The sequence below is a fragment of the Rhinoderma darwinii genome, chromosome 10 (assembly GCF_050947455.1).
Source record: "Rhinoderma darwinii isolate aRhiDar2 chromosome 10, aRhiDar2.hap1, whole genome shotgun sequence".
Lineage (NCBI taxonomy): Eukaryota > Metazoa > Chordata > Amphibia > Anura > Rhinodermatidae > Rhinoderma > Rhinoderma darwinii.
In genome coordinates, this window is record NC_134696.1 from 77,067,095 (window position 1) to 77,081,335 (window position 14,241).

The 14,241-nt window shown below is 41.0% G+C and overlaps 1 protein-coding gene across 2 annotated transcripts in view; it reads right to left on the reverse strand.

Moving 5' to 3' along the window:
* The window catches only part of MCAM (melanoma cell adhesion molecule), a 172,579-nt gene that overhangs the window by 48,001 nt on the left and 110,337 nt on the right, over positions 1–14,241 (reverse strand). The window lies entirely within an intron of this gene.

The window sequence follows — 14,241 nt, forward strand, 5'->3', positions numbered from 1 at the left end:
ATTACATATGCCGCCACATTATAAACGGAAATACCAGCGAAACCCAAAACTACCAAGCAAAATCTATGCTCCAAAAGCAAAATGGCGCTCCCTTCCTTCTGATCCCTGCAGCGTGCCCAAACAACAGTTTGCGTCCACATATATGGCATCGCCATACCCAGGAGAACCCGTTTAACGTTTTATGAGGTATTTGTCTTCAGTGGCACAAACTGGGCACAACATATTATGCACTAAAATGGCATATCAGTGGAAAATTGCAATATTCACACCATCCGCTGTGCATTAACCCCTTTGCGCACTATGACTTAATAGCACGTCATGGTGCGGGGGTTGATGTATGGAGCGGGCTCACGTGCTGAGCCCGCTCCATACGCTGCAGTGTATTACAGCTGACACCCAGGACTAACGGACAGGAAAGCCATCGTGCGGTTACAGGAGCCTGTAAAAATAACAATATACTGCAATACATTAGTATTGCAGTATATTGTACCCGCGATCCAATGATCGCTGGTACAAGTCCCCTAAGGGGACTAATAAAATGTGTAGAAGAATTAAAGTTATTAGTAGTGAGAAAGAAAAAAGTTTAAAGTTAAAAAAACAAACCTTTTCCCATTTTTCTTCTAAAGTAATGTAAAAAAATAAACAAGGCCGAACTATTACAATATACCATTATTTGACTCGCACGGTGAACACCGTAAAAAACGTAAATAATTTAAACCGCCAAAATCGCTGTAGTTTTCGTTTTTTCCGCACGGCGCAAGCTGTAAAAACGAAAACCCCAAAAAATGGAAACAGATTTTTTTCCTATATTACTATATTTTCCTATTTTTTTTCAGTTTCCCAGTACTTTTCATGGCACTTTAAATGGCGTCAATAAAAACTACAATTCCTCCCGCAAGAAATAAGCCCTCACATCACTCTACTGACGGAAAAAGAAAAAAGTTATGGCTCTTGGAAGGCGTGGAGTGTAAAACGAAAATAAGAAAGCAAAAAATGGATCAGTCCTGAAAGGGTTAATTCATTTCTAATGGCGAAAAACGTATGACCACATGTGGGGTATTTCCGTACCTGGGAGAAATAGCTTTACAAAAATTGGATGTTTATTTCTCCTTTATCCCTTGTGAAAATGAGAAAATTCAAAATTTTAGTGGAAAAAAATTGTGATATTAATTTTCTCCGCCTAATTCTAATAAATTCTGCAAAAGACCCGTGGAGTCTAAATGCTCACTATACCCCTAGAAAAATTCCTTGAGGGGTGTTTCCAAAATGGGGTAACTTGGGGGGTTTCCACTGTTTTGGTCCCTCCAGGGCGTTGCAAAGGCGGCATGGCACCGAAAAACAATCCAGCAAAATCTGTGCTCCAAAATCCAAATGGCGCTACTTCCCTTCTGAGCGCTGCCATGGGTCCAATCAGCAGTTTATTACCACATATGGGTTATTGCCGTAATGAGGAGAAAATGCTTTACAAATGTTGTGGTTCTTTTTTTCCTTTATTCCTTGTAAAAATTACAAATTTCTATGCTTTTTCAGAAAAAAAGAAGATTTTCATTTTCACTACCTAATTCCACTAAATTCTGCAAAAAACCTGTGTGGTAAAAATGCTAACTATACCATTAGATAAATTCCTTGAGAGGTGTAGTTTCCAAAATGGGGTCACTTTTGGGGCTTTTCGCCTGTTTTGGTCTCTCCAGGGCGTTTCAAATGCGACATGGCACCGCAAACCAATCCAGCAAAATCCGTGCTCCAAAATCCAAATGGCACTCCTTCCCTTCTGAGCCCTGCTGTGGGTCCAATCAGCAGTTTATTACCACATATGGGTATTGCTGTAATCAGGAGACATTGCTTTACAAATATTGTGGTGATTTCTTCATTATTCCTTGTAAATATTAAAAATTTCTATGTTTTTTTCAGAAAAAAAGATTTTTATTTTTACAGACAAATTCCAATATATTTAGCGAAAAACCTGTGTGGTCAAAATGCTAACTATACACCTAGATAAATTCCTTATGGGGTGTAGTTTCCAAAATGGGGTAACTTTTGGGGTGTTTCCACTGTTTTGGCACCACAAGACCTCTTCAAACCTGACAAGGTGCCTAAAATATATCCTAAAAAAAAGGAGGCCCAAAATCCACTGGGTGCTCCTTTGCTTCTGAGGCCGGTGTTTCAGTCCATTATCATACTAGAGCCACATGTGGGATATTTCTAAAAACTGCAGAATCTGGGCAATAAATATTGAGTTGCATTTCTCTGGTAAAACCTTCTGTGTTACAAAAAAAAATGTATTAGAAATGAATTTCGGCAAAACAAATAAAATTTGTAAATTTCACCTCTACTTTGCTTTAATTCCTGTGAAACGCCTAAAGGGTTAAAACACTTTGTGAATGCTGATTCGAATACCTTGAGGGGTGCAGTTTTCAAAATGGGGTGACTTCTTGGGATTTTCTAATATATAAGGCCCTCAAAGCCACCTCAGAACTGAACTGGTCCCTGAAAAAATGGCCTTTGGAAATTTTCTTTAAAATATGCCTTGTAACGTCCTAGAACAATAAAAGGACGTTCAAAAAACGATGCAAACAAAGTAAACATATGGGAAATGTTAACTAGTAACTATTTTGTGTGGTATTACTATCTGTTTTACAAGCAGAAATGTTTACATTTAGAAAAATGCTAATTTTTGCAATTTTTTTTAAAATTGTGGTGTTTTTCAGAAATAAATACCAAAATTATCGACAAAATTTTTTCACTAATATAAAGTACAACATGTCACGAGAAAACAATCTCAGAATCTCTTGGATAGGTGAAAGCATTCCAACGTTATTACCACATAAAGTAACACATGTCAGATTTGAAAAAATCGGCTGTGTCCTGAAGGCCAAAACAGGCTGGGTCCTGAAGGGGTTAAATTAGGCAGTGAAAATGGAAAAAAAACAAACAAATTCCAATAAAATGTCGAATTTTTTAAATTTTCATTAGGAAAAAAAGATAAAACTTGTAAAGCAATTTCTCCAGAGTATAGCAATACCCAATAAGTGGTCGTAAACTGCTGTTTGGGCACATGGCAGGGCTCAGAAGGGAAGAAGCACAATTTGGCTTTTGGAGCTCAAATTTTGCAGGATGCAATGTCGCCTTTGCAATGCCTCTGAGAGACCAAAGAAGTGGAAAAAAACCTCTAAAGTGACCCCATTTTAGAAACGATACCCCTCAATGAATCTATATTGGGGTATAGTGAGCATATAGACACCACAGGTCTTTTGCAGAATTTATTGGAATTAGGCCGTGAAAATATAATTTTTTCCACTTAATTCTAGAATTTTTTAATTTTTACAAGGGATCAAGGACAAAAAGCAGCCCAACATTTGTAAAGCTATCACTCTCAAGTATGGCAATACCCCATATGTGGTTTTAAACTGCCGTTTCGCCCCCCCCCCCCCCCGGGGATCAGGAAAGTAGGGGCACTGTAGGGCGAGGGAGCGCTATTTGGCTTTTGGAGTTCAGATTTTGTTGGCAGTTGCTCTGTGTGGAGTTTTACTGGTATTTCAGTTTATAATGTGGGGGGCGTATGTAAGCTGTGCGGAGTACATCAGGGCATAATTAGAGGGTATAATAATAGGTAAATAAATAATAATTCATAGATGTGTGGCCAGTGTCGCCCTGAGAAATGGTGCCAAATTTTATCCGCTTTTAGACAACACTCTGCACATTTTGTGTCTTCATATTCTGAGAGTCATAACTTTTTTATTTTTTCTCCAACCGAGTTGTGTGATGCCTTATTTCTTGCAGGACAACCTGTAGTTTTTATTGATACCATTTTTGGGTACGTGCGACTTTTTGACCACTTTTTATAAAAAAAATTTGCGTAGCAAGGCGACCAAAAAGCATAAATTCTGGTATTGTTTTTTATTTGTATATAAATGACATTTTGACTTTATTCTGCGGGTCGATACAATTACGCCGATACCATATGTATATAGTTTTTGTAATGTTTTACAGCGTTACCACAAAAAAAAAAACTTTTTTTTTTAATCGTTTATTTTTGGGGTTGGCATATTATATGAGCCATAACTTTTTGATTTTTGTGTCGACAAGGCTGTGTAAGAGTTTTTATTTTGCGAAACGAGCTTTAGTTTTTATTGGTATAATTTTGAGCTACTTGCGACTATTTGATCACTTTTTATAAAAAAAATTTGGGAGGCGAGGTGACCAAAAAAAACCAGTGATTCTGGCATTGTTTTTTTAGAAAAATTTTTATGGTGTTCACCGTGCGGGATAAATAATGTTAGAGTTTTATAGTTGGGGTCATTACGGATGCGGCGATACCAAATATGTGTACATTTTTAAATGTTTTCATTTTTGTCCTATAATAAAAGTTTTATTATGGGGAAAAACCTTGTTTTTTGTTTATGTAATTTGAAACGTTATTTTTTTTATCTATATTCAACATTTTGATAAACTTTTTTTTTTGTCCTTTCATCTTGGGGCCTAATAGGCTTCCGTACTTGCCAGCTAGGAGGCCTTTGTTAGGCCTCCGGTTGCCATAGCAACCATAACCCGCAATATACAGCTGACACCCGCTGGTGATGGAGCAGGCTCAGATTCTTAAACATTAACTTTTGGTGAAGCCGGAGTTTCTTACGGCCTGTTGGTTGTGTTGGTGTTCGGTGTGGCAATATGGTAGATATGTTTAAAAAAAATAAATCATACATGTTATATTAAAAAACAAAACAAAACTCCATATTATATATATAAAAAAACAACGTTCAGCTTGTTGCTACGTTATTATATTTTACTTGCCTTACTGAATTCTTTATTTTAGCTGGTATGATATTATTATTTTGGTGTCACAGCTGGCGGGTGGTTTAGAGTTATTGTTTTACCTACATGCCCTTAGTATAGGCTGGCATTCGGGTTCTATTGACCTATTGTTAAGGTCACTAAGTTTATTAAAGAGACTCTGTCACCACATTATAAGTGCCCTGTCTCCTACATAAGGAGATCGGCGCTGTAATGTAGGCGACAGCAGTGCTTTTTATTTAAAAAAACGATCTTTTTTCACAAAGTTAGGAGCGATTTAAGTTTATGCTAATGAGCTTTCTTAATGCCCAAGTGGGCGTACTTTTACTTTCGACCAAGTGGGCGTTGTACAGAGGAGTGCATGACGCTGACCAATCAGCATCATGCACTCCTCTCCATTCATTTACACTGCACTAGCGATATAGTTATATCACTATGTGCAGCCTCATACACAAGCCCTAACATTACTACAGTGTCCTGATAATGAATACACATGACCATCCAACCTGGACGTCATGTGTACTCAGAATCCTGACACTTCTGAATATTTTTTGTGAGATTCCAGCAACGGATACGAAATCTCGCGAGATCTCGGAGCTAAACGAGATTTGGTGTCACTTGCCGGAATCTCACAAAAAAAGAGTCAGAAGTGTCAGGATTCTGAGTACACATGAAGTCCAGGCTGGATTTCATGTGTATTCATTATCAGGACACTGTAGTAATGTTAGGGTTTGTGTATGAGGCTGCACATAGTGATATATCTATATCGCTAGTGCAGTGTAAATGAATGGAGAGGAGTGCATGATGCTGATTGGTCAGCGTCATGCACTCCTCTGTACAACGCCCACTTGGTCGAAAGTAAAAGTACGCCCACTTAGGCATTAAGAAAGCTCATTAGCATAAACCAAAATCGCTCCTAACATTGTGAAAAAAGATAGTTTTTTTAAATAAAAAGCACTTCTGTCACCTACATTACAGCGCCCATCTCCTTATGTAGGGGACAGGGCACTTATAATGTGGTGACAGAGTCTCTTTAATGTTAATTTAATTGATATAGGTTTACTTACTTATTTAAAGGAACTTTATAAATAAAGCTGTGGCCGACCCCTGAGTTAACCCACTTAAAATCTAAACATAAAAGTGTCGTGTGTATTATTTTAACGACAGAAACCTTGCACAATGGAGGCAAACCGAAACCAGTGGCACCGGATCCGTCAACATTGAAATCAATGGTGATGGAAACTGAAACCTATGGTTTCCGTTTGTGTCAGTCAAGGCTCTGTTCCGACGGATAGCTCCAACGGAACGTCGGAACGGAGCCTTGACACAGATGTGAACGAAGCCTTAATGAGTTTCCAAGTTACTAGTCTACCATTTAGGTTTATAGGTTATATATGCACACAGTCCACAAACTCACATACATATATTCAAGCACGTATACACAATATGTGACATATACACACATATTAACACACACACACACACACACACAGACATATACACATACATTATATATACACTCTATGATACATATATATATACACACAGTGACACAAACACATATACATCATTCAGCCATAACATTAAAACCACTGACAGGTGAGGGGAATAACATTGATTATCTCTTTATAATGGCGCCTGTCAAGGAGGGGATATATTAGGTAGCAAGTGATCAGTTAGTTCTTGAAGTTGATGTGTTGGAAGCAGGAAAAGTGGGCAAGCGTAAGGGTTTGGGTGACTTTGACGTGGGCCAAATTGTGATGAAAGGACGACTGGGTCAGAGCATCTTCAAAACGGCAGATCTTTTGGGGTGTGCCTTCTAATTACTGTATAGGAGGACAAGGCAGCATAGATAGTACGCTGGAGAACAAAGCAGTATGAAGGAATATAAAAAGTGCATGTATACTAATGCCAGAAGCCTCAATAACAAGATTGAGGAATTAGAGTTGATAATGTTGGAGGAGAATGGTGACATAGTGGGGATAAGTGAGACATGGCTGGATGATAGCTGTGACGGGTGGTAATATGCAGGGTTACAGTCTACAATCCAGCCTAAAATCATTGGTCATGTAGACTCCTTATGGGTGTAAATAAGTGGAGGGAGAAAGAATAACAAAATACTGATAGTGGTTTGTTATAAGTCTCCAAGTATAATGGAAGAAGCAGAAAATCAACTAATAATGCAAATAGATGAGGCAGCAAATCATAATGAAGTCGTTATTATGGGGGACTTTAACTACCCTGATATAAACTGGGAGGCAGAAACCTGCAGGTCCAACAAAGGAAACGGTTTATGGCAATAATTAACCACTTAAGGACACGGCCAATTTTGGCCTTGAGGACCGAACTATTTTTTTTATATTTCCCTCTTTGCATCCCGGCGCTTATAACCTTTTAATTTTTTGTCCGACGTAGCTGTATGAGACTTTGTTTTTTGCGGGACGAGTTGTACTTTATGTAGGTACCATTTTTTTGTTACAGTTACATTATCGTTTCATTTCTATACATTTTTATTTTGGCAAAAACGTAGAAAAAAAAGCACTTCTGCGGCAGTTTTCTTTTTTTTTTTTTTACACCATACACCGATCATCATAAATAAGGTTATACATTTATTGTACAGGTTCTTACGGATGTGGCGATACCAAATATGCATATATTATTTCATGTTTTGGGACTTATGTTTTGAAAACTTTATTTATTGGAAAAAATGTATAATTTTGTGGGTTTTTTTTACTTTTTTTATTTAACAAAACTTTTTTTTTAATTAACATAACTTTTTTTTTTATCCTATAGATGGATTTTTAATTTTGAACATTATTGTACTAGTGTACACTGATTGTACACAGGCAGTTGTTAGGACATACCTAAGTATGCCCTAACAACAGTAAATATGGTCAAACAGCCCTGGGGTCCTTCAATGGACCCTGAGCTGTTTGTCCATACCAGGTATAGCCATTGATCGCGTCACAGGGATTTTCTGTGACGCGATGAAAGGGCAGTTCCCCCTCCTCTTATTTACTTTGAACGCCGTGATCAGCTTTCATCGCGGCATTCAAGGGGTTAACGGCGGACAGAAGAGGTTTAAAGACAATTACCTTTCACAACTGGTGCAGGACCCAACATTTTTTGAAAAAATGGAAAAGGTGTTTTTAAAAAAAAAAAGGCAAAAAAGGTTTTAACCCCTTACCGACATACCACGTACGTGTATGCGGCAGCTGTTAAGTGGGAAGTATGGAGTGGGCTACTTAGTGGCTGACGGCTGTGTAATACAGCCAATACCTCACTGCAACGGGTGGAATCAAAGATCACTCGATTCCGCTCATTTAAACCCTTAAATGCCGCGGTCAATCTCGACCATGGCATTTAAATCATTAGAATGAGGGGAGGTGGCCCCCTCCGAGGTGCTTTTGTGCTGTCGTGGTCATCACGGCAACCTGGGGGCCTAATAAAGTCACGCAGGTCTGCCATCTTTGTACTCCTTTTCAAAAGAGACTGTCAGTATAGTGATATACTGCAATACATTAGTATTATAGTCAGTGGCGTAACTACCGCCGTCGCAGCCGTAGCGGCTGATACGGGGCCCGCGGCATGAAGGGGCCCGTGTCGTCCACCGGCACGGGCCCCCACCATGGACGGAGGCTCCGCTAGCTGCCGCTATGGCTGCTACAGCGCGACGCCACTGAACACTACGGCAGAGCAGGGAGGTATCTCCCCGCTCTGCCATTAAACAAAAGACATGTATCCCTTATCCACAGGATAGGGGATACATGTGTGATCGCTGGCATTGATAGGGAGAACGGGGGACTGAAAGTCCCCTGAAGTTCTCCATCACAAACCTCGGACTTCCGGTCGCGCTTGTGCGCATGCGTGACCAGCGCTCCTCTCATTTTTATTGAGCTGCACAGACGCTGGAAGTCAGAGGTTAGTCATGGAGAACTTCAGGGGACTTTCGGTCCCCCTTTCTCCCTATTGCTGCCAGCGATCACACATGTATCCCCTATCCTGTGGATAGGGGATACATGTCTTTTGTAGGACACACTGTTGGTCGGCTTTTTTTGGGAGGGGGGACGCTGTATGGCGTTCCCTACAGGGGGGACGACTGTATGGCGTTCCCTACAGGGGGGGCTGTATGGTGTTTCCTACAGGGGGGGGCTGTATGGCGTTCCCTACAGGGGAGTCTGTATGGCGTTCTCTACAGGGGGGGCTGTATGGCGTTCTCTACAGGGGGGGCTGTATGGCGTTCTCTACAGGGGGGGCTGTATGGCATTCTCTACAGGGGGTCTGTATGGCGTTCTCTACAGGGGGGCTGTATGGCGTTCTCTACAGGGGGGCTGTATGGCGTTCTATACAGGGGGGCTGTATGGCGTTCTATACAGGGGGGGCTGTATGGCGTTCTCTACAGGGGGGGCTGTATGGCGTTAGCGCCATACAGTCCCCTCTGTAGATAACGCCATACAGCCCCCTCTGTAGATAACGCCATACAGCCCCCCCTGTAGATAACGCCATACAGCCCCCTCTGTAGATATCTACAAAGGGGGCTGTATGGCGTTATCTACAGGGGGGGGCTGTAAAAAAGGCACTATCGACAAGGGGGGGTTGTGTGACACCCAGGGGAGGGGGGCCCCAGTCAAAAGTTTGCTATGGGGCCCAGTCTTTCCTACTTACTCCCCTGATTATAGTATATCATACAAGCAATCCAACGATCGCTTGTTCAAGTCCACTAAGGAGATTAATTTAAAAAAATGTTAAATCAAGTTTTTTTTAATGTTCCAAAAAAAGTATTAAAAGTTAAAAAAAAACTCTCGTTTCCATTATTTCCCTAAAGCAATGTTAAAAAAAATGAAAAGTTAACATAACTGGTATCGCCGCGTCCGTAAAAGTCAAAACTTTTGCAATATAGCATTATTTATCCAGCTCGGTGAACGCCGTAAAAAGAAAAAAAAACTACAACTTTCCCTGCAAAAAACTAAGCCCTCACATTGCTCAATCAATGTAAAAATAAAAAAGTTATGGCTCCCAGATTGTGGCAACACAAAATTATTTTTTTTAGCAAATCATTTTTTATTTATAGAAGTGCCAAAATATAAAACAACATATAAATTTGGTATCGCCATAATCGCATCAACCTGATGAATAAGGTGAACATGTATTTTTTACTGCCTGAATTACGCCATAAAAACAAAACCCCAAAAATCTGGCGTAATCGCTGTTTTTTGCCCATTTCACAAATATATTTTTTTCGTTTCCTAGTACATTATGCAGTCCAATAAATGGTGCCATGAAAAGCTCCAACTTGTACCGCAAAAATCAAGCCCTAATACAGCTATGTCGATGAAAAAATAAAAAAGTTATGGCAGCATATGGAGCGGGCTCAGCCCCTGAGTCCGTTCCATACAACCCTCCTGCCCCTATTACGTACATGTACCATGGGTGGTTGTAAAGTGGTTAAAAAGATGTTTGGTAGAGGAGCTTCAAAAATGCTAATCTTCAAAAAGGCCAATTTTCATCGGCTAAGGGATCATAACTCCTTAATGCCGAAGGACGGATATATCCGTCCTCAGCAGCTGCTAGTTCGCGCAGGAGGACGGATATATCCGTCCTGTGATGGCGCGGGTACTGACACTGTACCCACGGGATCAGTGGCAGGAGCACGGCTGTTATACACAGCCTGGCTCCTGCTGCAACTGCCGGAATCGAAGCGGGCTCCGATTCCGGCAGTTTAACCAATTAAATGCCGCTGTCAATAGGGGCAGCGACATATAATGTGTTTGACAGAGGGAGGGAGCTCCCTCTGTCACCCGATCGGCGCCCCCACAAAGAAATCGTGGGTCACCGTCGGGTTTCCATGACAGACGGGGGCCTAACAAAGACCCCCAGGTCTGTCTTCAGCAAATGCCATTTAGGCGATGCCGGAGGCATGACCTAACAGTTTGCCTGTCAGTTTTACACTGACAGGCAATAATGCTTTGGTATACTAAGTATACCAAAGCATTATATATGCGATCAACAGATCCCATAGTGAAGTCCCCTGGTGGGACTTAAAAAAAAATGACAATCAGTTAAATAAAGTTTGTGAAAAAAAATCAAAATAAATGACAGTCAAAATCAAATAAAACTACTTTTTTTGCCCAAAATGTGGTTTTATTTAGTAAAAGTGTCAAAACAAATAACACATACACATATATGGTATCCCCGCGATCGTAACAACTTTACCAATAAAATGAACACATTAATTAAACCGCCGGATGAACGGCGTCCAAAAAAAACGTTAAAAACAACGGAAAAAATTCTCTCTTTTCTCCAATTCCCCCCATAAAAAATAAAATAAAAGTTAATCTATAAGTCCTATGTACCCCAAAATAGTACTAATGAAAACTACACATTGGCCCGCAAAAATCAATCCCACATACGGCCACATCGACGGAAAAATAAAAAAATGACGGCGAAGATGCAAAAACAAGTAATTTTTTTCTAAAAGGCTTTTTATTGTGCAAACGTAGGAAAACATATAAAAGCTTTACATATTTGGTATCCCTGTAATCGTGCCGACCCATAGAATAAAGTTAACATGTTATTTACGCTGCATAGTAAACAGCGTAAATGTATAACAATTTAAAAACATTTGATACTGTGCCGTATAAAAGGTTGGTATATAAAATGAGAATGCTGGGACTGGAGAAAAATATGTGTTTAGAAAACTGTCTCAGTGATAGAAAACAGAGGGTAGTTATTAATGGTACATCCTCACATTGGGTTGCAGTTACCAGTGAGGTTCCACAGGGGTCAGTATTGGGCCCTCTACTTTTTAATTTGTTTATTAATGACCTTGTAGAGGGTTCACAGAGTATAATTTCAATATTTGCAGATGATACTAAGCTTTTGTAAAGTAACCAATGCAGGGAAGCTGGAGGATTAGGCAGAGAAATGGCAAAGTTTAATGTGGATAATGTGGAAACAAATTCCACAATTATATATTAAATAGTAAAACATTGGGTAAATCTGCCACTGAAAAACACGGGGATATTATTGGACAGTAAATCTAACTTTAGCAACCAGTGGCAGGCAGATGCCAAGGCTAATAAAATCATGGGCTGCATTACATGACGCATTAATGCACACGAAAAGGACATACTGTGGTTTTACCTATATAAGTCTGTGAATACGAAGAATATAGCTGAACTAGAGCGGGTTCAAATGAGGGCGACGAAGGTAATTAAAGGAATAGGTGGATTGCAGTAGCGATAAAGGTTATCAAATTCAGGGTTTTTCAGTTTAGCAAGCTGATGACTAAGTGGCGATTTAATTACAATGTACAAATATATAAATAGACAGTACAGAGATCTTTCTAAAGATCTTTTTACACCTTGGCCTGTAACCATGACAAGGAAGCATGCTCTACGTCTAGAGGAAAGTAGGTTTTACCATAATCATAGACAGGGATTCTTTATTGTAAGGGCATTGAGACTATGGAACTCTCTGCCACAGGAGGTTGTGATGGTTAGTTCATTGAGGAAATTCTAGAAGAGCCTGGACGCCTTTCTTGAAAGATATAATATTACAGGTTATGAGTACTAGGTTCTGAGATGGGATGTTGATCCAGGGATTTATTAAGCAATATTTGGAGTTGGGGAGGAATTTTTCCCTAATGAGGCAATTGGCATCCGCATCATGGCAATTTTTGCCTTCCTCGGGCTCAACACAGTAGGAATATAGACTTGATAGACCTGTGCCTTTTTTCAATCTTAGTAACGATGTAACTGTGTATGCAGTGAATACTTCTTACCAATAGTTGTCCAAAGAAGGACAACCTCGAACTACTGACAGGGTAATAGGTGCCCAAGGATAATTTATACACGTGGGGAGCAAAGGCTAGCCCATCTGGTCCGATCCCACACAAGAGCTACTGTAGCACAAATGTAGCCGCGGACCGGTCAGGCTGTGCATGCTGACCCCTGTCCACTGCCAAAAGTACCTGCAATCGGCACGTAAGCATCAGACCATGGAGACATGGAAGAAGGTGGCCTTGTGTGACAAGTCATATTTTCTTTTGCATCATGTGGACGGCCAGGTGCGTGTGCTTCCCTTACCTAGGGATGAGTTGGCACAAGAATGCTCCATGAGAAGGCAAGACGGAGGAGGCAGTTTAATGTCCTGGGCAACTTTCCGGTAGAAAACCTTGGGTCCTGGTATTATTGTGGATGTTCCTTTGACACATACCACCTGCTTAAACATTGGTCCAGACCAAGTACACTCCATTATGTCAATGATATTCCCTAATGGCAGCAGCATCTATCTTGAGGATAATGAACACTAATGACTAATGACACTGGAAAAAAAAACACATCTGTTGGATGTGCTTGAAAAACAAGTCTGATCCTTGTAGGCCCCAGCTCGCAACTTACAGGACTTTTAGGATATGCTGCTAACTTTTTGGTGCTAGATACCACAGGGCACCTTCAGAGTTCTTGAAGAGTGCATGACTCGACGGGTCAGAGCTGTTTTGCTGGCACAAGTGGGACCTACACCATATTAGTCAGGTGGTTTTAATGTTATGGCTGATTGGTATATATACATCAGAACACACACATATACACTCTGTGACACACACACACTTACTATGGGCACAGCAAGATAGGGCTGCTCCAGGAAGTGCTGATGTGGAGAACTTGGAGATCTCTTTCCCCATTCTTGTCTGACTTGACTGCCATCTGTATGTAATGCTGTCCGCCCTTAGCTGCCAACAGTCCTGAATTTGCCGTGACTGTCCTGAATTTACAGAGACTATCCACGCAAATTACTGTCCCGGGACATGTCCCGGCAACTGATACATGCAATTGTATCTTAATCCCCAGGACGCAGATACAATTGAATACTATGGCAGAGCCGGACACTATTCCAGAATCCCCGGCCAGAGCTTTGCCGATGCTATGGCTGGGGATTCCGCTCTTAGAGAGAGCCCATATAAGGACAGTGACGTCAGGGGCTTCTCCTGCAGCAGAATCCCTGGCCAGAGCGTTGACGATGCTCTGGCTGGGGATTCCGCTACTGGAGGAGCCCCTGACTTCACTGTACATATATAGACAGTGACGTCAGGGGCTCCTCCAGGAGAGGAATCCCCAATCAGAGCATCGGCAACGCTCTGGCTGGAGATTCCCCTCCTAGAGGGAGCCACAAAGGCTCTATCTATAGGGAGGATGCGGGTGGCGCTATCTACAAGGTGGTGTGTGGGGCACTATCTACAGGGGTGAGTATGTGGCATCACGTACAGGGGGGAGTATGTGGCATCATCTAGATGATGGGAGCCCATGACGACGTCACTATCCATATATATACTGTACAGTGAAGTCAGAGGCTTTTCCTGGAGCACTGGAACCCCTGGCCAGAGTGTTGCCGATGCTCTGGCCGGAAATTCCACTACTGGAGAAGCCCCTGACTTCACTGTTCATATAT